The 27,252-nt window shown below is 34.4% G+C and overlaps 1 long non-coding RNA gene across 2 annotated transcripts; it reads left to right on the top strand.

Moving 5' to 3' along the window:
* Nucleotides 1–27,079, top strand: LOC136040089 (uncharacterized). 2 transcript variants are annotated; one of them, XR_010620619.1, is made up of 5 exons: nucleotides 1–102; nucleotides 13,157–13,356; nucleotides 17,774–17,898; nucleotides 20,221–20,274; nucleotides 26,322–27,079. It is a non-coding gene; the product is annotated as an uncharacterized LOC136040089 (long non-coding RNA). The 2 variants fall into 2 exon arrangements; XR_010620618.1 differs by lacking the exon at nucleotides 17,774–17,898.
* The last annotated feature ends 173 nt before the right edge of the window (nucleotides 27,080–27,252 follow it).

Genomic DNA, 27,252 nt, shown 5'->3' with positions numbered 1-27,252 from the left:
GTTTTGTTGAGTGAAGACAGGAGATGAATTTTTGTGGTGCTTAATATTTTTTTTTAACATTAAATTTGGATAGATTGGAATTTGGATATACATGACTAATGGGTAATTGAATTGTATATTTTTGGTACTTATGTAGCCTATTATACCAAACACACTCAAGAATTCAAGTTAGATTGATCATGATGAAAATATAGTAGTTTAGTTTAATTAGCATAATTTGCACTTAGGGGTAAAGTAACCTAACCCCCCCCCTATGATAAATACCTAACCAAATTTTCAACTGTATATCTTAAATGTTAAATTAAAATGTTGTAATTGAATTGTATATTTTTGGTACTTATGTAGCCTATTATACCAAACACACTCAAGAATTCAAGTTAGATTGATCATGATGAAATATAACAAAACATGATGAAAATATAGTAGTTTAGTTTAATTAGCATAATTTGCACTTAGGGGTAAAGTAACCTAACCCCCCCTATGATAAATACCTAACCAAATTTTCAACTGTATATCTTAAATGTTAAATTAAAATGTGCCTGTATAATCTAGTAGTTTATCTCACTGTTTTAAACTAATTGTCTCCTAAGGCAGGTAGACACACCGGTTCTACGCTAACAGTTCAGATCAAACTTCATGAGTGGGGTCTCTATAATACATATGTACCGGGGGGGGGGGGGTGTACTGATTCTCACTGTGAAAAGATCGGTACAAAAGTGGGAACGGTTTAGTTTAAGTCCTTTTCTGAACTAAGTTTTAGTTTATTTGCTAATAGCCAAGGGCACATCCAGGATTTTTCTGGAAGGGGAGTGGGTGCAAAAACGCATTTATAGCCTATGCATAGCTATATAGCTATATAGAGTTTTTGTGTTTTGACGATTTATTAACTCCCCCCCCCCCTAATGTTCCCATTTAGCCCTAGGCTATGTAAAAAAAACTAACATAAAAAACTATGAAGTTTTCATTTTCTGATACGGAGCATATTTCCATTTTCAGATTATCATGTTTCCTTTAGTAGAAGCCTAAAACTCTGGTTGTTGAGAAGGAAACATGTTATGAAAACATTTCTAGTTTCATAATATGAATGAAAATTGTAATTACCACATTTTGACTGCAATCCCGCAGTACTTCACCATTAATCCCTCTAATTTGCAAATATATTGCCTTTCTCATGTATTTTGTCTTGTGTCAATCTTGTTTTAACCCTTGTTGGCTTCCTTTAAATTGAATTAACGGCGACGAAATCAAGAAACTGAAAATCACATGGGAAGTATATAATTTGGACAATATATTTACACATCTTGGGGGGGGGGTTAAATTATAGTATAATTGTAGCCAAAATTTGGCAAGTACAATTATTCTGCAAATTATGAAGTTACAATTTTTTCTTAACATCTTTCCTTCTCAACAGCCCCTATTCTAGGTTTATACCTCTCTATTTAACGAAGTTTAACCGTATTTTTTTTCAATCAAACATTCTGGACAATAACTCAAGATAACCTGGACGTTTAGTCGACACAGTAATTTGTTTTATAGTTAAATAAAAAAAAAATCAACTGAAAGTAAGGAGCAACATTAGCCTAAAACGTAAAACGAACAGAAATTATTACATATATGAGGGAAGTTAATCTAAAACACCTCGCTCTTTACGCTTAAGTTTTTTATTAGTTTAAAAAACTTTTTATTGTTCTTATTAAACGACTATAGCGTGTCAGGGGTCATTCTTTAAGAATAGGGACAGAATTCAAATCGTAAAGACTTAAGCGTAAATTTTCTCAGGCTCATAATTTTTGATGGGTAGACTAAACTTTATCAAACCTATATATTTGAAATTAACATAAGCACCCCATTATTTTTGTAAATCTATTGGTATCAAAATTCTGTTTTCTAGAGTATTGGTTACTATTGAGCCGGGTCGCTCCTAAATTACAGTTTGTTGCCACGAACTGTTTGAAACAGTTTAATCAATAGGAAGAGCAACATACAAATACATTATTAGGGCTATATGTGTCTTTCAGGGGGTGTGGTGCATAATCAGGGTAATAACTGTTATGTTGAGAAGAAGCATAAAATAAGGAATCTAATGCTACTATTTTTGTTTTATGTTCGTTTTTTATAGCTTCGGGCTATATAGATGGGGGAGAGGCTGAGGATGAATAGTCAAAAATACTAACTAAACAAAAAACATGAAAAAAGAATTAAGACAAAATAAAATGTAAAAATTTCCTTCTATCAGACTTTCTACACCACATATCCTGCCTATATTTTGGAATACGGGTAGAACTTTTTAGAATTCTTTCTCTTCTTCATTATTTTTGTTTCTCATACTTTCTCTTTGACTGCTCAATGTTGCATTTCGGGAAATTTTCTACCAGACAATTTTATGGGGGGAGGGGATAAACCTAGGAACAATCACTGGTTCTGCTTTTTGATTTACACTTCTTTCCTTACACCACACTGCTTTTCCATTAATAAACAAAATGAAAATAAAGACATGTATTCTTTCTTAATAATACGTTTAACCCTTTATGCTTCTTTTTTTTGCTCATTTTGGAATTTTTTTTTGTATTATACCTTATAGCCAAGTGGATTGGTGCGTTGGATTTAGGATGTCCGAGAGGGCGAGGGTTCGAATCTCATTGTACCCAATCATTTTGTTTGAGACTGGGGCCAGTGTCGTGACTCTGAAAGCTCAACCAGAGTCGATCCAGCTCTGAATGGGCACCTGGATAAATCTTGGGAAGGTAAACTGGAAAGATGTGCGTAAGCACAGGATGGTTGACTCCATTGCACTTCCTGGCTGAAGGGCCAAGAAACGGAGATCAGTACCGTCGGTAGGGACTGGAATGTCCAATGCTACATTCTTTACCTTGTTTTTTACCCTTGTTATACCTTATTCGTACTAGTGCAGTGATTTCTCTCCTTTTACAGAAATACAATAGTTTTCCAAAAAATACCGTAAGAAACCCTATAATACAAATATTAAATGCTTATACTAACAGTACAATGCTTATATTTTCCCCCTATTCCTTCTCTATTCCCCTATATAACCTTATTCGCTCATAACGTGCAAATGTATAGGCCCATATTGAATATTCTTCATGGATTTTCCTGTTCCTTAATGCTGTCAACGACTCTTGTTTGCCGTTAAATTCGCTTGAAGAACATCGTCGACAATATCAAGCTACGAGGAAATGCATAGAGAATTTGGGCTATATATTCGCACATTAGTTGGAGATGGGAGAAAGTACAATGAGGCACTTCCAGGATTAATGTTAGTAACTCACAATTTTCAAAAATATTTTTCAGGATTTTATAGTGTTTCTTTCTGTAGAAGGAAACCACTACATGCAAGTTGATCTAATTAGAAGCTAAGTTGTGTATCTTTAGAGAAATTGTTGAAATACGACCTGCTGCTATCATAAATTTGAATTTAACTTCAGCGTTGTGTATTATGTTTTGGTGAGATTGTCAATCAGTACCACAACAACTTAGTAACATGGGTATTCAAGAGTCTTTGGGTGTGCTAATGGAAAGCTTTATGAGTCTACTGCTCTTATGGGTACCTCTCCCAGGCGGTGCCTCTCACCTTATCCCTAGGTGGCGATAGGGTGACGCCCTACAGATATGTAGAGTACCTCAATAAGAAGCACAGACCAAGGGGAAATCTTTTCTTTGGGGTCCATAATAGAAGTTGGGTTACCTTCGCCTGGGGGCATAAATACAGATGGAGGAGGAAGAAGGCTCCTCAAATGTATGCTTAACAGGGGGCAGCGGCGTGTCCACGCGTCCCTTGAGTTACAAACATTTTTCCTGTAGTGGGTTTAATTGCATGGTGACACAAAACACCATCCTGGGAGGATCTTCTTTAGGAGGACAACTGCGGCAGGGCGTAAGATTTAGATCTATGTACAACGGCCTCTGCAAAGTGCTGCCTCGACTCTTTCGGGGTAACTGCAAGACTGGGAACCTTGCAATAACTCTATTCTCCCTTGAGGAGTGGCACCCCTTGAGGATTGGCGCCTCTTGAGGAAATTATAGCCTAGTAAACGTCACAGCACTCGTCACACTGGAATGGTATTAATAATAGAATACTCATTTATAGAATACTAATTAGAATACCAATAATAGAATACTCAATTGCTCATTTTATGACTAAAAAGTTCGGGGTGTGTGTTATAGTAGTATATACCCCCCCCCCCTTGAACTGACTGACGGAGAAACTAGGGACTCAGATGAATTTTACTTACAGTTACAGGAGCTAATAGACAAGATCCCAAGTAGAAATATGATACTTTTTCTAGGAGATTTTAACGCCCAGGCTGGTAGAAAATAGGGAGGATGGTATCTTAGCCTAGGTAAATTTGGCGTAGGAAAAGAAAACAGTAATGGCTACAGACTTTTGCAATTTTGTAGGTATAACAATCTAGTTATAACCAATACGGTGTTAGGTCATATAACAGCCCATTTGTTGACATGGTAGTCAAGTGACGGTAAGAAAGACGGTCAAGTGAACTTAGTGGGAAGGTGTAAAGAGGGAGGCTTTGAATAGATTAGGACGGAGGAGGACTGTGCGTAGCTTTTAGTTGTTAGTAGTAGTAGTAGTAGTAGTATTCAAGAGTCTGTTATCGTCCCTTTTTTTTTATTTGTCACAAAGGGCTGCACAATTGGAGTTGTAAATGGCTTAAAGAAAATGATATTTAAGAGGATGGTCACATCACAAAAATTGTTTATACCTCCTTCGCTATCCGACACCTGGTCACCAGCTCTGCTTATGTAAACTTTAACGAAATGGTTGATTTTACCATACTTGCTCTATCTCTTCCCTTTCGCAAGGCATTTGAGGTTCTCTGAGCATTCCAAGCCTATAGACTCATTATGTAATAATGAGCTCTCGTGTCCTAGGGTTCCATATACTGTTTCCACTGTTCTGCAGATTTAGATAGCTTGCATCACTGTTAGCTTTCCACCTTCACTGAACAATTTCTCACGAGTTCAATCATCGTTTAACCAAAAACCAACCCATCATAAAATTTCTTGATCAGCTTTTGATTTCCCAGAATCTTTTCTACTGACTCGTTCTTGATGTATTTTACGGAATCTGCTGGCTACTGGGTTTGCTGATAGCCGCTTGGAGTTTGGGGTTTGATGGCCCAATATGCTCAACAGTTTTGTCCAAGTGTAATGTCACTCTGCTTAGCTGGCTTTCTAATGGTTCTTGACGTTTACCCCCCCTTCCAATCCTCGAGGAAAAAGTGGGCTATTCATTGGCATATAAGGGTTGGGGGGTCAAAGTATTTGGGCAGTTTGAATTCAGAAAACAATTCTTACTTCATAATATGCAGAATAATTGTACATTCGTACCTAACACATTTTGCATGCACATCTGCTATACTCCCCCCTCCTATTCCGTGAATCTATAGCCCGAACGTGTTTCTAAAGTAACGAAGAAACTAACGAAAAACTGGTTTGTTCTCGAGTTTTACACACAGTGTGAACTTGAATGAGTGGCTTAGGATACACAAACACCAAAATTTCTAACCCTTATGGAAATTAGATAAAAACAGAACTTAAATAAAATTCTCATATTTGGAAAGTTTTTTTTGCTGGGAGGGGGGTGTCCGCGGAGGGAGTTAACGCCGGCCACCGCGTTGTCTACGTTTGTGGACCAATTCAAACAACATTTCTATAAACTTCAATCATTTGCTTCAAAAACGCCAGCACCCACAAAATTAAGCAAACTAAACAAAATAAATATAAAACTCATGGTAAGGCAAATGACAATAAGCACTACAAAGCGAAGCACATAGCCGAATATGTTGCTATTGTTATGTATGACTGGAAGAACTGTACTTCGCCTGGTAGAATCAGAGATGCACGCCAAATGGTAGAAAGGGGGCAACCCTTACCTTACCCGGATTACTTTTCTAAAATTCAAAATTGTGGAGGTCGTATACCATTGCTTGGATTCTCAGATGATATAAAAGGACATATTATTTTTAGTTTTCTCTCAAATTTGTGTTTACTGGTAAATTAGGCTTTAATTAGGGTTCTGTTGGAATTTTAACTGGAGCTGTGTCACTTAGTTAATGTTTGACTGTTTGCTTCCTCGTTCACCATTTGGAAGAGCTGCAACGTGGTCAGCTCTTACGGTAAAAATTTTCTAAACTCACTTCAAGGGCTTTACTCCCCTTGGGGTGCTAACTTTGATAGGGGAGTCCCCTCTCCTTAGATTTTGAATTATACATTTTTTGGTGTTTTCATTAAAAAAAAAAAAAATTATGCCCCAATAGATTCTGAAAAGTACCTTTTTGTTGTCCAAATTTCGCGACTCTTTGCCTTCCATGCAGGTATACTTTTACCCAAAAGAAGAGGACGTGTCTCATCATTTCACGTGCTTAAAGAGAGCCAAACTAATATTTTTCAGCTGTGCGTAGGAATAGTGTTTTGTTGGGGGATTTTAATTCTTCGCCTGCTTCCCTCCTTATATCTCAAAATTAAACTAGCTTCAAATAGTTTCCTACAAAGTGTTTATAATGCTCCATGTTTCGTGTTTTGTTCAAAGTTGCAGCCCCCCGTTATGCCGTCCTCTGCCCCAATAGACTTCGGTGTCTCAGTTGGATAAATTTTGACACTTTCTGAATTTTTAATTTTGTATTTATTTAACCTTTTATGATTCTTTTTAATAGAGCCCTAAAATTTTTATTCTGTGGTCAGATTTAAAATTTTCACATCCAATGCTTATGTATATATTTGCGCATTCTTGACATTCCTTAATTCTTCGTCCCAAAGATCCCTTAGATTCTAACTTCTTTCAGGATACAAATTCCCAAGTAGTTCTGGAATTCTTCTTAAATTAATAGATATAAAAAAGAAGATGTCAAATTTCATTCCAGAATACAATGAGAAGCTTTGTCAATGAGTCATTTTATATTTGTATTTGTGTTTTTCTGGATATCAGAGCTGCTTTGGCCTTGATACTGTGGTCGTCGGCATTTGAAAAGAATTTTTTTCCTTAGTTACAGCATGTCTAATAAAATTAGTAAATAATATAGGGTTATTCTCGATAACAGAATGGAAGTCGAACCCCCTCCTCCTTTACTCAAACAGAAAAATATGTATACTGCAAATAAAAGTGGATATTCTGCAACATAGCATGCTGTTGTTGATGAAACCAATTAACTAGGTAGCCTATGTCAACTTCAGCAATCATGGCTTCCTCCTGGTTTTCGCATTGGGCGGGGGGGATTTCGGTACTTAAGTATTATACGAGAAACACTCGAGAATTTGGATTGTGAATTGGAGACATTACCCGCCTTTCACGGTGTTAATACCGGAGAATTAGCTTCGGGTCTCTGGAAAAATACATAGTAGCCACATTTTAAATAAATATTTAGTTAGTATTTTTGTTCGGTTAGTTTAGGTTATATATTTAATATAACGCGCTCCAGGCGGCCGCCTTCCATAATTCTTTGTTGTAGCTTTCACAATTTTGCTAAGAAAAAGTAATATATTTTCATCATAATTTGTTATATTTCATTGGCATTAACAAACTTCACTTCTCGAGTGCTTGGCTCAGAGGGTACCCCTTACCTCAAAATTCAAAAATTGGCTAAAAATCATATCTATATCATAGGTTATATAACGGGTTAAATGCTCATAGGAAAAAACTTTGAAATTTTTAAATCGGCTGAACATTCTGCAGTTCGGTAGGCTCATAGAAAAGATTTATTGTGGGGGAGGGGTGTTGGTAACAGATAGTTTTGGGGTATATTGAATAAGAATTGTTCGGGAATTAAAATAATTAGGATATCTGAAGAGGGGTGGGCCCGATCCTCTTTTTACACACGTCTCAAGCTTAGGACCTAAGCAGCAAATAACGATAAAAAGTAAAACAAATACTCAAAGACATAGCCTACTCTCCCTATGACAAAATTAAAGTAAAATTAAATCAAAACGGTACTTATACATATTATACCTAGAAGACCGAAGACACCCTTACCATGAGAAGACCATATTATACCAAGAAGTTTCCTGAATGCACGATCTGTGAAAACTGGTTTCATAGCCACAAAGGCATATCAGGTGACAGAATGTATTGGGTTTGTTCAATTTGAGCTATATATTTCAGCAGTTTTTTGAGAAAGAGACGTGTATCAGAAACCACAGTTTCGAGAAAAACTGGGTTCAAAATTCTAGAAACTTCACTTCACTGGAGAGTAAATAAGCCTGTAGTAAAGGTTTTTAAACTTAATTTGGCGTTATTGATACTTCAGAAGTCATTTTGCGGCTTTTCAAGTATATCCGAATTTTGGAAACTGCCCATTTGGTCTTTACGTCTCTTTCACTAGAAACTTGAGAAACATCCGCCCTTCTGAACGAACGAAAATTGGATACACGTCTTTTCAGTTTTCTAGTAAGTTGGATACAAGTCTTTTACTTATATGGTCAGTTGGATATACGTCTGTTCACGCGAGTATGGCAAGGCTGAATACACAACAAGTTGCTGAAGAGCCAAGTGATGGACAACGTGTTTATTTCGGGTAAAAAAGATAAAAAAAAACTGAATGGCAGTACAATCGTTCAATTTACGTAAAGCATTTTTGAAAGCCAATCGCTTCCCACATAAGATATTATTAGAGGTTTTATTAGGTTGCAAAGTATGATTTTGTTGATTGATATATAAGCGCTCCGAATTAACAAGTTCATTGTAAATGGGGCTAGATAATCACTAATGTAAAATGTATTTTTTCATGTGAAGGATTTTACACCCACTAGGAATTTATTTCGTGGAATGTGTCGTCCTGGAGCTTGTGCCCCGCCTGGATATTGTTTCTAAACTCCTTATTATCAGCGAAGGGACTAAACCCTTGGCAGAAGTGATACTGTTTGATCTACAAGTTTTTTTTCTTTTTTGACTATTTGTTGTTCAATAGATCTTTTGCTACCAGTTCGAACGCCTTGAGTCAACTCAACATCACAATTTCCTTTTGTTTATTTAAATGGCTGTCTTAGCAATAAAAATTAGCATAATAAAAACAGAAATCATATACACCAAGTGACGTTTGCCTAGTGTGAGGGAACTGTGCCAAGCATTGGATGGACCATGTCACGCAAAGGTGAAATTGTATGGCAAATGTGGTACTCCAACCGTGCACCAGGTGGTAGAAAGTGAGTGACCCCTTGGCTTCTATGATCATCATGAAAACAAAAAATGTAGTGTCCTGTTAAATGCACTAACGAAAGAGGGCGCGAAGGAGTTTGCAAATCGGTTCGTACCGCACGTTTTGATAACAATGTATTCTTCAAATGAATCTGATTTTTATGCTAATTCAAAGTACGCGAAACTTATTAAATTTAAACTTAGTTAAGAAGAAGTAAATTAAGTTAAGTCAAAGAAAATTAAAAATGGAAAGAACTTAGTCTCCAAAAATTCATTTTTCTCGAGAAGAAAGTAAGTTCACGGACACGTTCGTGTTTTTACCACGCTGTGGTGTGCTCAGAGTACCCCTAAAGATGTAGCCCAGACGTAAATAACGGCTGTTATAAACTGTTTGGACACTAATACTAACAATTTTAAAACAAAAATGGCTGCAGAACAGCGAACAATGAAAGGTCATTGGATCATTCTTGGAAGGGGGTTCTTATAGCCTCAAAAAAAATTTATATGCCATAATTTCCGTGAAAGTTCTTTCAAATTAATAGGAATAAGATAGTTTGTCCCTTTCCCCCTCCATTTGGAGGAATATTTTTGGGGTAAAGGAGCTATATAAATGCTGAAGGTTTATAATATTTCCTCTCTTTCTGAGGATTAAATTAAAAAAAAAATCTGTTTTTTTTTAACTGCAAGTAAAGAGCGACATTAAAACTTAAAACGAACAGAAATTGTTCCGTATATGAAAGAGGTTGTTTTCTCCTCAACGCCTCCGTAACTCCGTAACGGTTGAGGACTTTACGGATGGGTTTCAAGAACTCTTAGTCCCCATGCCCTAGAACTATATCTAGATGGACAAGCTCTTGCATTCCCAAAAAGTAACTGCTGCCTTTAAGTAAATTATTTGAATTGATACCAGAGATTGACTTCTACCAGTATATCCACTCACCTTCATCGGAGGAGCCCTCTCTCCTTATTTTTTCACGATTTCCTGAGGTGAAAAGACACATACGTCGGCTTGCGTCTCGCCTTCAAGCTCCCGTGTGAACGTCTGGAACTTAATACTCAAGAAACAGCTCTGATCAATTATGCACTGGACTATCGCCTCAAGGTCAATTGTCAACTCAAGGTGTTATAGCAATATATCACGAAGTTTGACGTACCTGGTTTAGCCGATTCTAGTTAGTTGTCCTCGTAAGTGTCCTCACAACTTATTATGAAAGGTGAATCGTGGAACGGCTTTGAACGAGTTAATGCTTTAGAAAACCTGAATTCTTGAAATTTTTGATGGTAAAATGGTAAGTATACTTACTTAACCTGAATTTTTGACAAACATTACGAATCCTGAAATGCCTTAAACTTACCTCTCCAAACGGCTTCCAAAACTAGACAGTGGTGCCAATTCATGAGAGTTCGGGATGGTGAATTCTTTTTCTTTTTTTTGTATGTATTTTGGGGGCCAAAATTATAGTTTTGTTTTCGTTGTTTTCAATAAAAAATCTATAATTTGGTATTTTTAATGAAAGCATCCCAAAATAAGATATTTCAAAGAAAATCCATGTGAAGGCACGGGCCCCCTCCCCCACTCATATGCCGACAATGTCCTGACGCTTAAATGGGTTTTATTGATTTTTTTATATTGTTTTTATCCCAAAATGGATTTTATCTTTAAATGGCTTTTATGTTTTTTCTCATCTAGGATCATTTGTTACAAAATAAATTTCGTGCTCTTAAGCTTCACAGCTCCTCTCCATATTGCCATTTAAGTCTACGATTACTGACATACTTGTAAGGGGAGGAGCAAGACACAAATACCAAACAACTTAAATCTTAAACTAAATTGGAATATCTTCTACAGTCCCAGTACAAGGACATTTTAATAATGGCACCTGCCGTAGAAAAAATTACGAGTGAATTGCTAAACTGGTTAAGATACTGACACTAATTTGTCCTTCTTCCCGATGTTATCTACTGAGTTTGATGAAGGTGGATAGAATATCCTGCTATCTCCTTAGAAGGGCGTAGCAAGGAAGAATCGCCCGGAACGCAATATCAATAGAAAATGGTGATCTCTAAGGGTTTTATTCTTAATAAACTCAGGAGCAGATTCTTAACGAATAAATTTGTTGATTTCGGTGACTATCCGCTCTATCAAGCTATTTTTCCTTATTAAGCTCTGCTCTCTTTGCTTACTTTGTTACTATTGGTAAATAAAGAAATTAATCGATTAAATCACAATTTTGTGGATTATGGTTGCAGCTACCTCTTGAAATCCTTTGCCCGTGAGGATAGGGGCTCCGGTCTTGATGTCGCTAGCTACTTGGTTTAGAACGAGTATCATTGGCGTGACTCAGCAAGCTCAGCTAGAGTCGAGCAAGTTATAAATCGTAGAACTCTTGGGAAGGTAAGCAATAAATGTGTGTGAAAGCAGAGGATGGTTGACCCCGACCCCCCCCCCCTATTGTACTTCCTGGCTGAAGGACCATGAAACAGAGATCAGCGGTGCTGGGGGATTTTAGTGTCCAGTGCTGTATTTTCTTGTACTATTTTTAGTTGCAACAGCAGCTTCAGCCTAGTAAAGAGCGAACCCAAGCCCATAGTAACCAAAAGTAAAAAAAACACGTTTTGAAATAATAGCTGGCTTTTGAGAAACAATTGTAATTTGTTGCTGGTTAAGGGATGGTTACTTTTATCTCGATCATTATTAAAAGTAAAATATTACTCTTAAAATCAATTTATAGAACTTTTGAAAAATAAAATGAAAGGCCCGGAAAGTTGTGTTGGGTCAAATTGTAAAGTCTAACATCTTCATTCTCCAAAACCCTTTTCAGGAAACGTCTTTTTTTTTTCACTGCAAATGGGGTAATAGAATTTCACACAAAGAACTCATTTTATTTTCTTGTCAAGGGTATTCAAATACCATGGAACCCTATTACTTTATGTTCTTTATTCTGAAGCCTGAATCTAGGTTTGGAATTCTTAAATGCTTTAAATACATCAGATAGTATTTTTTTGTTGTGGCTACAAAGTGCGTTAAAGCTTCTGTTTTTTTTTACCATACCAGGATGCTTATATCCTTAAAAGGGGATACTTGCCAATTACTAAATTGTTACGTATAGATTACTAAATATTGATTATAGATGGCTGCTGAAGCGTTTTGTCCGTTAATGAATCGTTGCCTATTACAGTGTAGTTTAATAGATTGTATTTGGTATACAAAAGACCAAGAAAATGAAATTTAATTGCTTGAAACGGTCAAGTGAATTCTTGTATCTTAAAAAATCAGTAATTCATTTTAAATAAAAAGAACTTCTACATGCAGCGTTGCAAATTTGGTTGCAAAAACAAAAATAATCTGTGGGCGAAAAATTAGTAAAATAGCATCAAACAAGAAAAATTAGTAAAATAGCATCAAACAAGGTGTTAACTTTCTTTTGAAGGATTAGTTTTCTATGGAAATCAATCGATTATTAATGTTTGAATTTGTATACAAGAAAAACACATGTCAATCTTCACTAATTAGTTTTGCTTGTACGTTTTTTACTACTAAACGCAGCAATATAGACAAAAATGTGGTACTGTCCTAATTGTTTTTTTTTACAGATAAAAGAAATATCTTAAAAAACAACCATTTTAAATTGCAAATAGACTTAAGATAGCCCCAGGAGACAAAGGATGTTTCATTTTTGTGTCTTTAGTACTTTAAAGAATAAATTAGCAGTTGTTTTTTATTTTAATCTGAATAAGCGTTACAAATTTAGTGAAGTTGAATTATTAGGTCTAGGTCTCCCCATCGTCAAATAAGACGGTTTCTCCTGCACGATATTCAAGTCCACGTTCAAGTAGACAATCTCCATACAGTGACAGTCCTTGCCATTTGACCTCTATCAAACAACTACGTAGCATCGGTCCAGATTATAGCCCATCACTTAAGTTGCCAAGTCGATAAAGCAAGAGTCCTCTGCGCAATGTTCATCGATCTTGAAGTCGTTCTCTTTTCAGAAGAATTGAATTAACTTCAAGACGAAGTTCACCAGATTGAGATACAATATCCCTTAGATCAAGTGGCACAGATGTGGGAAAAGATATTGGTGCAACCAGAGATGAGGAACGGGTTGAAGAGGAACGTCAAGCAAGATTGACGGAGGAAGTTCAACTTGGTAGAAGTCGTTGTACCAATTAAGAGAAAAATCATTTTAAAAGTAAGCTGTAGATTTATATTCAAGTACAGTTGGTTTTAGAGGGGTCTTTTTTGAGCTTGAAAGAAACTTATTTTAACTTGACCTTGACATAGCTTGCTTAAAAATGAGGATTCCAAAGTCTTTTAGGGTCTCCCTGACTTTCGACATTGAATGATTTTTAGGAAAGGTATGTTCTTCTGTGTTAGTTTTTCAGGGAATTTGAGTTTTAAATGATCAGTTTCAGACAGATCGTGGTAACGATCTGTAGTAAGGAGCGACCCAGCTCAATAGTAACCGAAACTAAAAAAAAATGTAATTTTGATACCAATAGTTACATCAAAAGAATTGCATGTTAATGCTGATTTTAAATATATAAGTTTCATCAAGATTAGTCGTATGCATCAAAAGTTACGAGCCTGAGAAAATTTGCCTCATTTTAGAAAATAGGGGGAAATTCTATTTTCCTATTTTCGATGGGGCTTAACCTTAAACATCGAGAAATGAGCACGATTTTTTTATTCTTTTCAAACTATACAATTTTCGTGTATTTTTTCTGCATACTAACCTACCCCCAATTCATTTGTAATCAATAAGAGATTTTTTTTTTAAGAAAATTGACTATTTTAAAAATTTTAGGTTGTAGTGAACCGATTGATAAACTACTAATGAGTAACCTAAAAATAAATTTTGACGGCAGTATAAAATTACTAGTTTTTGACTTTTGATGGTAGACTTTTGTTCCTACAAGATGAAATCAAATAAAAAAGCAGACTTTCAACTGAAAAAAAGGAGCAACGTTAAAATTTAAAACAAAAACAAATCATTACGAATATGAAGGGTATATCCCTTTCCTTAATACCTCACTCTTTATATACTCTAAAGTATGACTTTTTGTTCCAATTATTTATGAATCACAATTGATACACAAAGACCGTTTAATAAGAATAGAGACTTTTTAAAAAATGTAGAAAACACCTGCGTTACTTGCAATCCTTCCTCCGGGAGCCGTGAGGGGTCAAGTCATCCTCAAAATTATAATTAATGGATCTTTAGACCATGTTGAACAAAATGGCTATCTCAAAATTTTGATAAGACAACTTTGAGACTAGGTCTTTCTATTTCCTATAAAATGAACCCTCTTCCGATCATCTAGGATCAATGGTTCGATGTGATCACCTATGTGGAAAACAAACAAATCAACACGCATCTGGGACCTTCTTTTCGACAAAAAATTCGAAATTCCTCATTTTATATATAAGAGATTGAAACCTCTAAAGTAGGGTTCTCTGAAAAGCTTAACCTTGTGGGATGATTTTCATTAAATCATTTCATTTTTTATGGGCGCTTCCCCCTTTTTCAAAAATTAGGCGAATTTTCTCAGGCTCGAAACTTTGGTGGAAAGCATAAAACTTCACGAATTCTATATTTTGAATAAATATCAAAATTCAATTCTTTTAATGTATCTACTATTATCTAGACCCTAATTCTTCCAGTTTGGGCTACTATTGAGCCGCATAGCTCCATGCTTAGTTTGTTACAATGAACTATTTGATTTACTAGGTCAAAAGGTCAAATAAAAACAAATACGTTTATGCTCGATCTTTTTGCTACTAAAGTAATTAGGACAATAGTAAATGAAAGCATTTGGGTTTTTTCTCCTAACTACCTATAGAATATTTATATAAGAAGGGTTGGAGTAATAAATCATACTTTTTCTGCTCTACGTATTGTATAATCTCCCCTCCCCCCTCTTCTGCGCCAGATTTATATTTTAGTAATATTTCTTCTATAATTTCTACGACTAAGAATTTGAAACTTAACCTGCCAGCCTTACTTGTAATTCCAAAAATAACATATTTGTTTTTTAAGATTTTATATGCTAGCCTTAAGCTCATAATGTTATATTCTATTGAGCCCTGTTTAATTTCAAAAACGCTTAAACACAAGAGGTTATGAATTTCAACTAAGAAGTAGCCAACTCCTCAAATACTTCATTTTTTTATTCATTCTTTCCTTAGTAGTCCTGTGCTTACTTTTCATTTTATATTTTGATAAAATAGTCTTATGATTAAAAATTTGCAATTAATAGACAATAAATTTAATTTTTGATTCATGAATATTTAAAATTGTTTATGCTTTAAAACAAAAGAGTAAAAAACACTCTACACAGTTTATTAAAACTTACTTATTCTAGCCGTATTTTCTCAGCAATTTGAAGATTTATGTTTCCAAACCAAATTCAATTATTGAAGGGTTTTACCAATTGTTAAGTTGTTGAAGAGAGTAAACATTTGGCTAACCCGAAAAACTTCTCATAATTATAACTTAAGTCCTGAAGTAAATTAAATTTGAGAAGCGTAAATATTAGTTGAGATGAAACTGAAATAATAACTACTTTGAATATGTCTGCCAAATTGACAAATTTTAAGTCAAAATGACACAATTTGATATTGCGTGACACATTCATACGAAATGCTGACACAATCGAGGAAAATGACACATTTTTCAATAAAAAATTACACGATCGACAAAAATGACACATTTTCAAAAAAATTACATATTTTTGTCATCCTAGTCTTGATTTTTAAATGGTAATAAAAGAAAAGTAAAATTTCAATTTTCTACCTCCAGAAAAGCTGCAAATTAATGGAAGGGAATACCTCTGCCTAACGGTGGCAGTAGTACACAAACAGTGCAGAATACAAGATAGATGCCATCACCGTATTTAAAATTTAAACCACGCGAAAAAAAAACAGCCAAAGGCGGAAATTTCAAATCAAAATGCACGCTGAATACTTCTTGATTGAGTATTTGATGTAGTCAACTGGTACGTACTTAATAGTAAAAATTATACCAGAAAAAAAAATTATACAGCATGCAATTTACCAGAGCTGTGTGCATAAGCAGCAACTCCTATTTTTAGGAGTCCAGGAGGGGTATCCAACCTCGGACAAGATTACAAATTTCCAGAGAATGTCTGTCCTTCAGAATAATCCATCTGGCCTAAAAAGACACCAAAAACTATGACAAAAATACTAGATTGAAGCTGGTTGAATGGCTTACATATTGAGTTAATAAAAAGCTTAGCCAATAAGGCTGAAGTTATAAATTGTAATTATTCTTTTACAGAAAAATTATGAAGCATTACCACGAGGAAGTGCTAATGCATTTTTAAATTCCAAGCATAGAACTGTTGTGAAACTACTAGCTCTATCTTTTTTTTTGTCTCCTGTCTAGTCTCAGCCTTACTATCGTCATTTTGTTCAATACTCTTCTTTTTTGGTTCTGGCAGCTCCAAACAAAGGTTTATTAACATGTAGTTAATAAACCTACATGTAGTTTATTAACTACATGTCTCTCTTTGCATGTGTCTGATAACTTCTTCATGGGATTATACAAGTTCAGATTTTAATTTTGGTTGAAAAAAATCCTATAAATTCTCAAAGATACTGGAGTCCTTCATTCAGCACTACAGATTTCTACATAAACATCATCCATTTTGGAAACAATCAGAGTTGTATCTAAATAGTTTTTCTTTGGGTCTGATCTAGGGCAGTGACACTCAATTTTTGATAAGGATTCAATATGCCTTTTCACTGTATCAGTGTCTTCTGCCTTTGTTTTATTACAGGGAATCTTAATTACATTTCATTGATGCGTCGCTGCACTAGTTATCATACTATCCCTCTGAAAATAGTATTTTCGTTGCTCAGAAATATCGCGAATTTACAAATTAAAGTTTTTACAAACTCTTCTCGTAAAGTCATTTCCTGTTAAATAGCATCTCCCGGAAACTTTTCTTCGAGTTTCAACCTTTGTGTTTCGCTTCTTTCAAACTTCACAGTTTTTAGGTAATATATTTTCTTCTGTTGTGCATTAAGTTTTCGAAACTTTTTGAGTTTTAAATTTATTGAATTGCCCTAAAACATTATCCATCAGTATATAACTGGACCTTTTTTTTTCTTGAATGATGAATTCTGAACACCGTCCAGCTTTTAGTTCCTTCGGTACACCAAAATACTGAAAAATCCCCTATATTTCAAAACTTCAGGTTGATTTTAGGTTGATTGAAAACTAAGTATAAATTTTCCATCACGAGAACCTTCCAAAAGGGAAATTTTTTTTTATAAACCAGAATTAGAACTGAAATTAATGTGGAATTGAAACAAATAAATATTTAAAATAAAACTGAAAAACAGAGATTTTAAATTAGTTTATTAATTTGAAAAAAAACCGAATAGAACTATGTTCTTTTCGTAGAAATCTCTATTGTTAAAATTGAAGTTAAGTCGTTTTTTTCTTTCTTGGCTAGTTAGTGTGTTTTTATTTTTTTTTATAATCCTAATTCTAAGAATCTTTTACTCGTTACAAGGAAAAGGAGAAAAAGTGAACGACAAAGACTCTTGAGAAATTTCAAATAATTGCTGTTGTTTTTTAGAGTGGCTTGCTGGTTTTAAAATTAAAATCAAGCCAAAAGTGGACGTTAAATCGACTGAAGAAGTGTCGTCTTCTGTAGATCTCCGCCAAAATCTTCAAAAGCGGAAAATAGGGTCATCACAAAAGGTTTGCTCCCAGCTTAATCATATGGTTCTTAAAAAATCTGGTGGAACTAATATTTCTGGTTTAAGTCTCCATAAACAGAATACCTGGTCGTGTGAGGAATTAGCCGCAAATTATATGTATATGAATTCACAAATGTATTTAAGGGGAGTCTCGAAGTCGCGTCTCCTTCGAATCCCATATTTTCTTTGAATTTCTAAGCAAGTCTTATTTAATTTGTTCAATAATTACTTCATGCGTGCTCTCCTCCCCTCCTTCAAAAACTTATCATTGTTTCCCCCTCTGATACCCCCCCAAAAAAAAGTTCTACATACGCACTTGTATGTGTGTACGCATTTTATCTCCCATTATTCAAACAAATAGAGAATTAGAGATGTATTAACTATTGCAAAAGCTACAAAAATCAGATGTTTCCACGGGTGGCAAGTTCCTTTGGGTGGTACATCTGATTTTAGCTCATAAAGCTTTTTACATGGATTAGGAAACACGTACTTTCAATTTAAATAAGGAGTACATGTCCGTGGAGGGATATTTAAAATATACGGTTCTTAATCTTTGCGAAATCAGAATTTCTTAACATATCTATTCTAGCTCTAAATACCAAATGCGGGACAATGCTTCACAACTATAAATTCTAGCGAAGAGAACTTTATTTAAATGAAATTGTCAACTTATCATTGAACTGTAAGCTTGATGTATTCTGTGTTAACATATTCCAATAATATTAGCCTCTTTTCTTTCGGAATATTTTAATCTCTGCTTGCAGACTTATCTTCCTATTCCTCCAAACTTGTTTTAACTGTCAAAGAACACCCTTGGCTTTGGCTATTCTACCTTTAACATCTTCAGTACATCCACCATATTACTATTAATATTTCCTAGTCGTCGATACCAGTCGTTGTTATCCAATATCACCTCTTCACCATCACTTGTTCCTAGTCTTAACGACTTTGTCTTCTTACACTAATTTCTAGAAATTCCCTTGCATTCTGAACTGGCAAAACCTCTAGAAGTTCATTTGTTTTGCTAACATTTTCATCTAGAATGCTTAAATACATAAGTCTACGAGAGTTTTTTCACCATTTATTGCTTGTTCTTCCATTGCCTTTGCTATGCTCCATGGGACAAAGTACATCCAAACGATCCATTTAAACGGTGATAGAACCCAACCCTGCATAAATCCTGATCAAACAGTTCGTGGTAACGAACTGTAGTAAGGAGCGACCCGGCTCCTCAATTGTAACCAAAGCTCTAAAAAATGGAATTTTGACACCAATAGCTGCATCCAAAGCAAATTTATAAGTTTCATCAAGTTTAGTCTTAACCACCAAAAGTTACGAGCCTGAGAAAATTTGCCTTATTTTAGAAAATAGAGGAAAATACCACCTAAAAGTCATAGAATCTTAACGAAAATCACACCATCAGATTCAGCGTATCAGAGAACCCTATTGTAGAAGTTTCAAGCTCCTATCTACAAAAATTTAAAATTTTGTATTTTTGCCAGAAGGCAGATCACGGATGCGTGTTTATTTATTTTTTTTTCCCAGGGGTGATCACATCGAACTAGTGGTCCTAGAATGTTGTGAAAGGGCTCATTCTAACGGAAATGAAAAGTTCTAGTACCCTTTTTAAATATGAAAGGGGTTGCTTCCTCATCACCGCCCCACTGTTTACGCTAATGTTTTTTACCGTTTTAAAAAGTAGAGTTGAGAGGAAGAGTCAAACTTTGGCGTAAAGAGCGGGGTGTTCATGAGGAAGCAGCCCCTTTCATATGCGAAGTAATTTCTGTTCGTTTTAAGCTTCAATGTCGTTCCTTACTTTCAGTAAAAAAAAACTTGTTTTTCTTTTTTGATGCTACGGTTCAACGTAGCATCAGAAACGAAAATGTGATGCTGTCCTAAGCACTTGATAATCTTAAAAGAATTAAAAGAATGGTCTTAGAAAACTGCGGTTTTCATGTTTGATTAGACTCAAGATGAGTCTACGGGATGGAGGTGTTTTTATTTTAATGTCCTTTAAAACGATAGATTTTCATTACAACCGATTTGACATCGCATTTCCCTCTGTTATCATCACTGTAAACCAGATTAATAATTTGATTATTAATAAAGCTGATAGTTAAAACGCTAAATTAATTATTTTGAATTCTTATTAAGGAAACAAATTTAAGGTTGCTTATTCCCAATATATGTTTGGTGATCGGCGGTGGAGTAAGGCGTTTTAATTTTTTCTATCTGGCTGAAAAGTGGCCTTCTGCGCTTCTATTTGATCTTCAAATGAATAGTTTAATATAGTTTACTAATCAAATTTGTCTTTGAATTGTAGGCAGTACGCGATCATTGGATTCTGCAGGAAAAAACGTCGCATCAAAACATGAGGGTAAGAAGAATATCAGGTGACGAAATTACTTGTGCCATTTCTTGTCGTGATATTTTATTCTAAGTTTTACCGGAAAACTATTATAGGCAAGGCCGTACCCAGGAGAGGGGGTCTACCTGGTCTACCCCTCCCCCCACGAAAATTTTGTCCAATTCATTAAAAAAGTAACTGAAATGCACATAAACACATTTTCGGTACGTTTTTGTGATTTTTTTGTCACCCTCTCTCCCCTGAATGAAAGTCATGGATACGTCCATGAACACAGGATATTTATCAAAACAGGACAGCTTTATCAGCACTTCTCAAATCATCCAGAGCCTATCTACTCTGTCTAATTGCTTTCTAGAAAAGCCTACAAAACTCTTTGAAAAAAAACAGCTCTCGATTTCTCCAGAGCATATCCACTGAAAAACATGAAAACTTTTCCAATTTTTGTTTTTGCTTCCAGTCAAAACTGAAAGAATCGAGATATTAAACAGTTTGGGGCAAAGAACTGTGAGTAAAGAGCGACTCTTGCCAGTAGTAAGCGAAACTTTGGAAAAAAATAACATCGCTAACAAAACGTAGAATAAGAGAAAATGCTATTTATTCTATATATACAAAATTCATTGAATTTATAATTATTTTTGAAAATTATTGTTCTGATTTAACTTGCCTGACTTTAAATAAAGGGAAGATATTTCTCCCCACCAATATGTTTTGCTCACTCCCAGATTTAAAGAAAATTATTTTAATTGAAAAATGTCTTTTTCGTGCATTTTCATTAACAAGGATTGAAATTAAATCCCCCCCCTCCCCGTTAGATTTTGAAAAAATTATTTTGCCTTCCTGTAAGATTTCATGAATCGAACCCTCTGGGGAAACACCCCCAAGAGGGTGAGTGATCTTGTTGAAAATTACACCATCAAATTCTGTGTATCAGAGATACTTTGTTACAGAAAGTTCAATCCCTAATTTACAAAAATACAATTTTTTGATACAAGCGCGTGTTTATTTTTTCATTTTTTGCCGATATGTCGGCAACTTGAAATCTGGCAGTCGAAGTGAACCAAAACTTCTCTTAACGCCTTGCTTGTATGGAATATTTTCCTTTAGCTTTTGTAATTAATTTATTTATAGTTTTTAAATTAGTTTGAAAACTGTTTTCTATTTTAAAAGTACAGTATCTTTAACTCAGTACTGAAATTATCATATTTTTGACGGTTTTAAATTCGCTGAATTTTTATCTATGTCTTAATTAAAGTTAAAACTGAGTTTGCTATGGTTAATGGGAATAAATAAATTTTAGCCTATTGATGTCGACCTCCCTTAGTATTGTTTATATTGTTACTATTTGTGCTTGTTTATATTTTAGATGTTAAACATCTTTATTGATTTATTTAAAAGCGAAGAAAGTCTAAGCTTGTCAAGATTATTTTGATTGCTGAGTTAAAAAGAGTTTAGAAACAGATTACTATTTAAATAAAGGTTTTTTACGTGTTTTATTCCTTTTTCGCTTTGTCAATTGCTTTTTAAGTGAAAAAATAATTTTAACAAGAGATACCCTTAGAAACCTCTTTGAGGAGAGGTTAATTAAGTTAAGATAAGTAAGGAGGGGGCTATTAAAAACTAAAAAGACATAAGCTTGTCAATATCATGATGGTAGTTGAGCAGATGGCACGAGTTTTTTTGGTATGAGTATAAGGGCTATTCTGGATTTGAGTTTTCTAAAAATAGTAATATAATCCGTCCTGTTTAGCCATTTGACATTTTCAACATTGAGATATACATTTTGTGCAGATATCAAAGCATTTTGCGAAGAAACTTAAATCATTTCAATTGTCTTTGTCATATCAATTGTCTTTTTAGATATTTATAATATTCTTACGCATTTCAAAACTGGGTTGTCAAATTCTACACTATTTACAGTATACAGTACAAATGCTAGTTTAAAAATTTACTTATTGTTTGCTTATGGTAACATGGGTGATTTTATTTTCGGAATAATGTGAATTAGATGTAAAGCAGATTTAAGGAGTTTATGATACTAATATTTTTGCTAGATGCGATACGCTAGATGGTGTTTTCATTGTACTGGCGAGTTTTTTGTCTTTTAGGCTTCCTATAATTTTTGTGTTTAAATTAGAAAAATGTGCCTGAGTCATCATACAAATTCAACACATTGGATTAAAAGAAATGAACTAGCTTTAAAAAAATGTAATTTTAAGAATATGATAAATCACAAAAAAAATATTGACATTTTATGAATCTCTTTCTGAAACAAAATAATCACCGTGCATAAATATTCTAGTTACCAAATTGATTAAAGCTATGAGTTAGATAATTCAAATTTTTATAAAGAAGATACAGATGGCGTTTTTTTTTCTGTCAGGTGAGTTTGTTGTCTTCAATTTTCTATACTCTTTGTTTTTTTAGTTTAAGAAATGTTTTTGCCTACTTCTAAGCGTCAATTTTGTCAATTTGGCTTCAAAAAAGTTATTTAACCCTAGAAAAAAAAAGTTATTTAACGTCTAGAAATTAATTTATGGAAAAAAGCTGACGTTTTATAAAGCAATTCCTGAAACAAAATAATCCCTTTACATAAGTTTTCCAGCCAGGTGCTTATCTATTCCCCCCCCCCTCTCACACACACATGCACAAGTTCCAAGGTGTTGGCACGCGGGGCCGACGCCTTGAAATTCAGTTCTGTGTTAGCTTATGTTTTCAATTTAATATAGCTTATTTGTCTGCATTTGTCGACTCATTGGACGATTTTATTTGGACGTTCTTTATATTCCTCTTCCAAACTCCAGTTACGCCCCGTTTCCAGCTGCCAATTATAGCTTCATTACTCAGTCTGTGGAGCAAACAAAAATTTTCCAGTTTATATTTTTCTTTATTATTATTTCTATAAATACGTTCTGAGACCATACTGGCTATGCATGACATATGAGAACAAAGAAAGGGAACAAAAAATGAAAAGAGAAAAAACAAATAGGTGAAAAAACGAGGATTTTATCAGCCAGTAGCTAAATATTGAAAAACAAGCAAATATTTCGACAAGGACCTCCGCCAAGTCGTCCTCAGTGCTCAAAGAAAACAAAGAAAAAAACAAAAAAAAAAAACAACAGCAAAATCTAACCTTTATAAGTGACCTGCACGAGAGGAAGACAGATACTGACTCAACCAACAAAAAACCAAGTTTAAATCAATGAAAGAGAAGTTACCAATTAGATTGAATAAGTATCCTTTTCCTTGCAACAGATTTCGCCTGTCTACAATTTCGGTTTTCATTAGATATGCGGACATGTTGTCTTAAATTAGATTGAGCGGAAATATTCATAGATTCTTTTAATATTAAATTATTATAAATTGGGCTTAAGGAAATATCTCCCGTGTCTCTATTTATAGCCAAATTTCTATTTATATGTTTTTTTATCTCAATAGCCTCTTTAAAAGATTGCGGTAGACCATTTACAGTAGATATTAAAGTTGCCTCTTCAAAAAGAACTAAATGGGCAGGATTTTCGTATATATGCTGGGCCAGAGCTGAATCAAAGTTGTCATTTTTATTTTCCAATCTCAGGGACTTGTCTATTGAAATTTTGTGTTCTTGCAATCGTTCCCCTAGTTGTTGATTGGTCCTTCCAATGTAAAATCTTCCACATGAACAAGGGACTCTGTAGACACCACTACCTAGTATAGGGTCCGTTTTATCCTTTCCCGAGTTGAAAAAATGTTCAACTTTTTGTTCAGTTTTAAAAGAAACAGAGAGATTATGTCTTTTTAAAATTTTTCCAAGTTTGTCGCTGAGTTTTGATACGTATGGTAATGTAGTGAAAGTTTTTTTCTCAATTGCCAGTGTACCTGAATCAAGGGGGACGGGCTTCCTGTTTTCCTGTTTAATCTTTTTTAATCGTCTATCTATTATATTTTCAATGAGGTTGATTGGGTAGCCATTGCAGAATAGAATGTCCTTAACATAGTCTAACTCGGATTTTACATGATTACGTGAACATATTTTTAGAACCCTGTCGACTAAAGAAATTACTACCCCTCTTTTTACACAAGGAGGGTGATTTGACGAGAAATGTAGATACCGATCATTATGGGTTGGCTTTCTATATATAGAAAAATCCAGGCTGAAAATATTTTTTATAATTAAAACATCCAAGAAAGGGAGCTTTCCTGAATCTTCCAGTTCTATTGTGAATTGAAGATTCGAATCAAAAGAATTCAAATGTGCCAAAAAAACTTTTAGAGAGTTCTGACCATGTTCCCAAACAGCAAGAATATCATCAACGAAACGAAACCAGAGAGAGTGTTTTAAGGGGAAACTATGCAAAGCAGACTGTTCTATGAAATCCATGTAAAAATTTGCCAAAAAAGGAGACAAAACAGTGCCCATGGGCAGGCCCAAAAAAAAAAATTTTTCGAGAAAAATTTTTCCTTCAGGTCAAGGGCCTGCCCATGGGCACTGTTTTGTCTCCTTTTTTGGCAAATTTTTACATGGATTTCATAGAACAGTCTGCTTTGCATAGTTTCCCCTTAAAACACTCTCTCTGGTTTCGTTTCGTTGATGATATTCTTGCTGTTTGGGAACATGGTCAGAACTCTCTAAAAGTTTTTTTGGCACATTTGAATTCTTTTGATTCGAATCTTCAATTCACAATAGAACTGGAAGATTCAGGAAAGCTCCCTTTCTTGGATGTTTTAATTATAAAAAATATTCCCAGCCTGGATTTTTCTATATATAGAAAGCCAACCCATAATGATCGGTATCTACATTTCTCGTCAAATCACCCTCCTTGTGTAAAAAGAGGGGTAGTAATTTCTTTAGTCGACAGGGTTCTAAAAATATGTTCACGTAATCATGTAAAATCCGAGTTAGACTATGTTAAGGACATTCTATTCTGCAATGGCTACCCAATCAACCTCATTGAAAATATAATAGATAGACGATTAAAAAAGATTAAACAGGAAAACAGGAAGCCCGTCCCCCTTGATTCAGGTACACTGGCAATTGAGAAAAAAACTTTCACTACATTACCATACGTATCAAAACTCAGCGACAAACTTGGAAAAATTTTAAAAAGACATAATCTCTCTGTTTCTTTTAAAACTGAACAAAAAGTTGAACATTTTTTCAACTCGGGAAAGGATAAAACGGACCCTATACTAGGTAGTGGTGTCTACAGAGTCCCTTGTTCATGTGGAAGATTTTACATTGGAAGGACCAATCAACAACTAGGGGAACGATTGCAAGAACACAAAATTTCAATAGACAAGTCCCTGAGATTGGAAAATAAAAATGACAACTTTGATTCAGCTCTGGCCCAGCATATATACGAAAATCCTGCCCATTTAGTTCTTTTTGAAGAGGCAACTTTAATATCTCTTGTAAATGGTCTACCGCAATCTTTTAAAGAGGCTATTGAGATAAAAAAAAAACATATAAATAGAAATTTGGCTATAAATAGAGACACGGGAGATATTTCCTTAAGCCCAATTTATAATAATTTAATATTAAAAGAATCTATGAATATTTCCGCTCAATCTAATTTAAGACAACATGTCCGCATATCTAATGAAAACCGAAATTGTAGACAGGCGAAATCTGTTGCAAGGCAAAGGATACTTATTCAATCTAATTGGTAACTTCTCTTTCATTGATTTAAACTTGGTTTTTTGTTGGTTGAGTCAGTATCTGTCTTCCTCTCGTGTAGGTCACTTATAAAGGTTAGATTTTGCTGTTGTTTTTTTTTTTGTTTTTTTCTTTGTTTTCTTTGAGCACTGAGGACGACTTGGCGGAGGTCCTTGTCGAAATATTTGCTTGTTTTTCAATATTTAGCTACTGGCTGATAAAATCCTCGTTTTTTCACCTATTTGTTTTTTCTCTTTTCATTTTTTGTTCCCTTTCTTTGTTCTCATATTATTTCTATATTTATATTTCTATATGTTGATTGATATATATTTTTTTTATATGGCTATCAACTATATTTTTTTCTAATGACATGGAAACGCTATCTAAATTTGACGATAATTTTTAACGATGTCTCTTTGTGCAGGTTTAATTCAAACTGATCCTCTACTCGTTAAAATGAAAGAGCAAAACACAAAGATTGAAGAGAGACACCGAGAAATTGAAGAAGATAAAAAGAGACACAGTTGATTTATGTCGTCACTTCTCGCAGTGTTGCCAAAAGTAACCCTTTGCGTGCTTATAATTTTTTTTTCGATATTTTTGCTGTAAAAGTACCCATTCTTCAAAATAACTTTGTTCGGTGTTAGGTTGTGTATATGATAGTATCATTTATTTTATGTGATTGATATACTGAAATTTGTGCTTTTCATGTAGGATTGTATTATTTCGATTCTTGTGATTAAAAAATAAGAAATTAAAAGTGTGTCTAATCCTAGTATTTTTTTAAGAGCATAGTGTTTTATCCTTATATGAGCTGTGAAACATTTGTGTTTGCTAAAACTTCAATTTTTTTGGTATTTCCCTGTTTAGTTTTCTTTCATTCATGGCCGCATCGAGGAAAATATTCTGACCTCAAACATAGAATAAAGAGTGGAAGCTAGACTCTCCAAAATTTTGAGGTCAGGTTTTGCCATCATCCTGCAGCCAAGGTAATTTTTGGAACGAATTCTTTTCCCTAATTGACATAGAATATATTCATTAATCTATATTATTAATCATTATCTTGACTAGTTTGAATATTGTTATACTTTTTATTAAATCATTGGTATGATTATGATATATGAATAATAAATCGAATTATTACAAACAAAAGGAAAATAAAAAATATTAGTCTCCTATCTATTTTCATTCTACATTAATTTTAACCAGGAGCCTTTGTATGACCAACACTAAAACATGTTTCCTTCTGATACTGGCTTTCCTATCTATTTGACTCTGCCCACTACCACGACCTCTCATTTTGTGATGGGGGAGGCAATGTCGTTGATTACCTTACCAACATAGAAAATTTCATT

The sequence above is a fragment of the Artemia franciscana genome, chromosome 20, assembly GCF_032884065.1.
Source record: "Artemia franciscana chromosome 20, ASM3288406v1, whole genome shotgun sequence".
Taxonomy (NCBI): domain Eukaryota; kingdom Metazoa; phylum Arthropoda; class Branchiopoda; order Anostraca; family Artemiidae; genus Artemia; species Artemia franciscana.
This window is presented reverse-complemented; position numbering and strand designations above follow the sequence as displayed.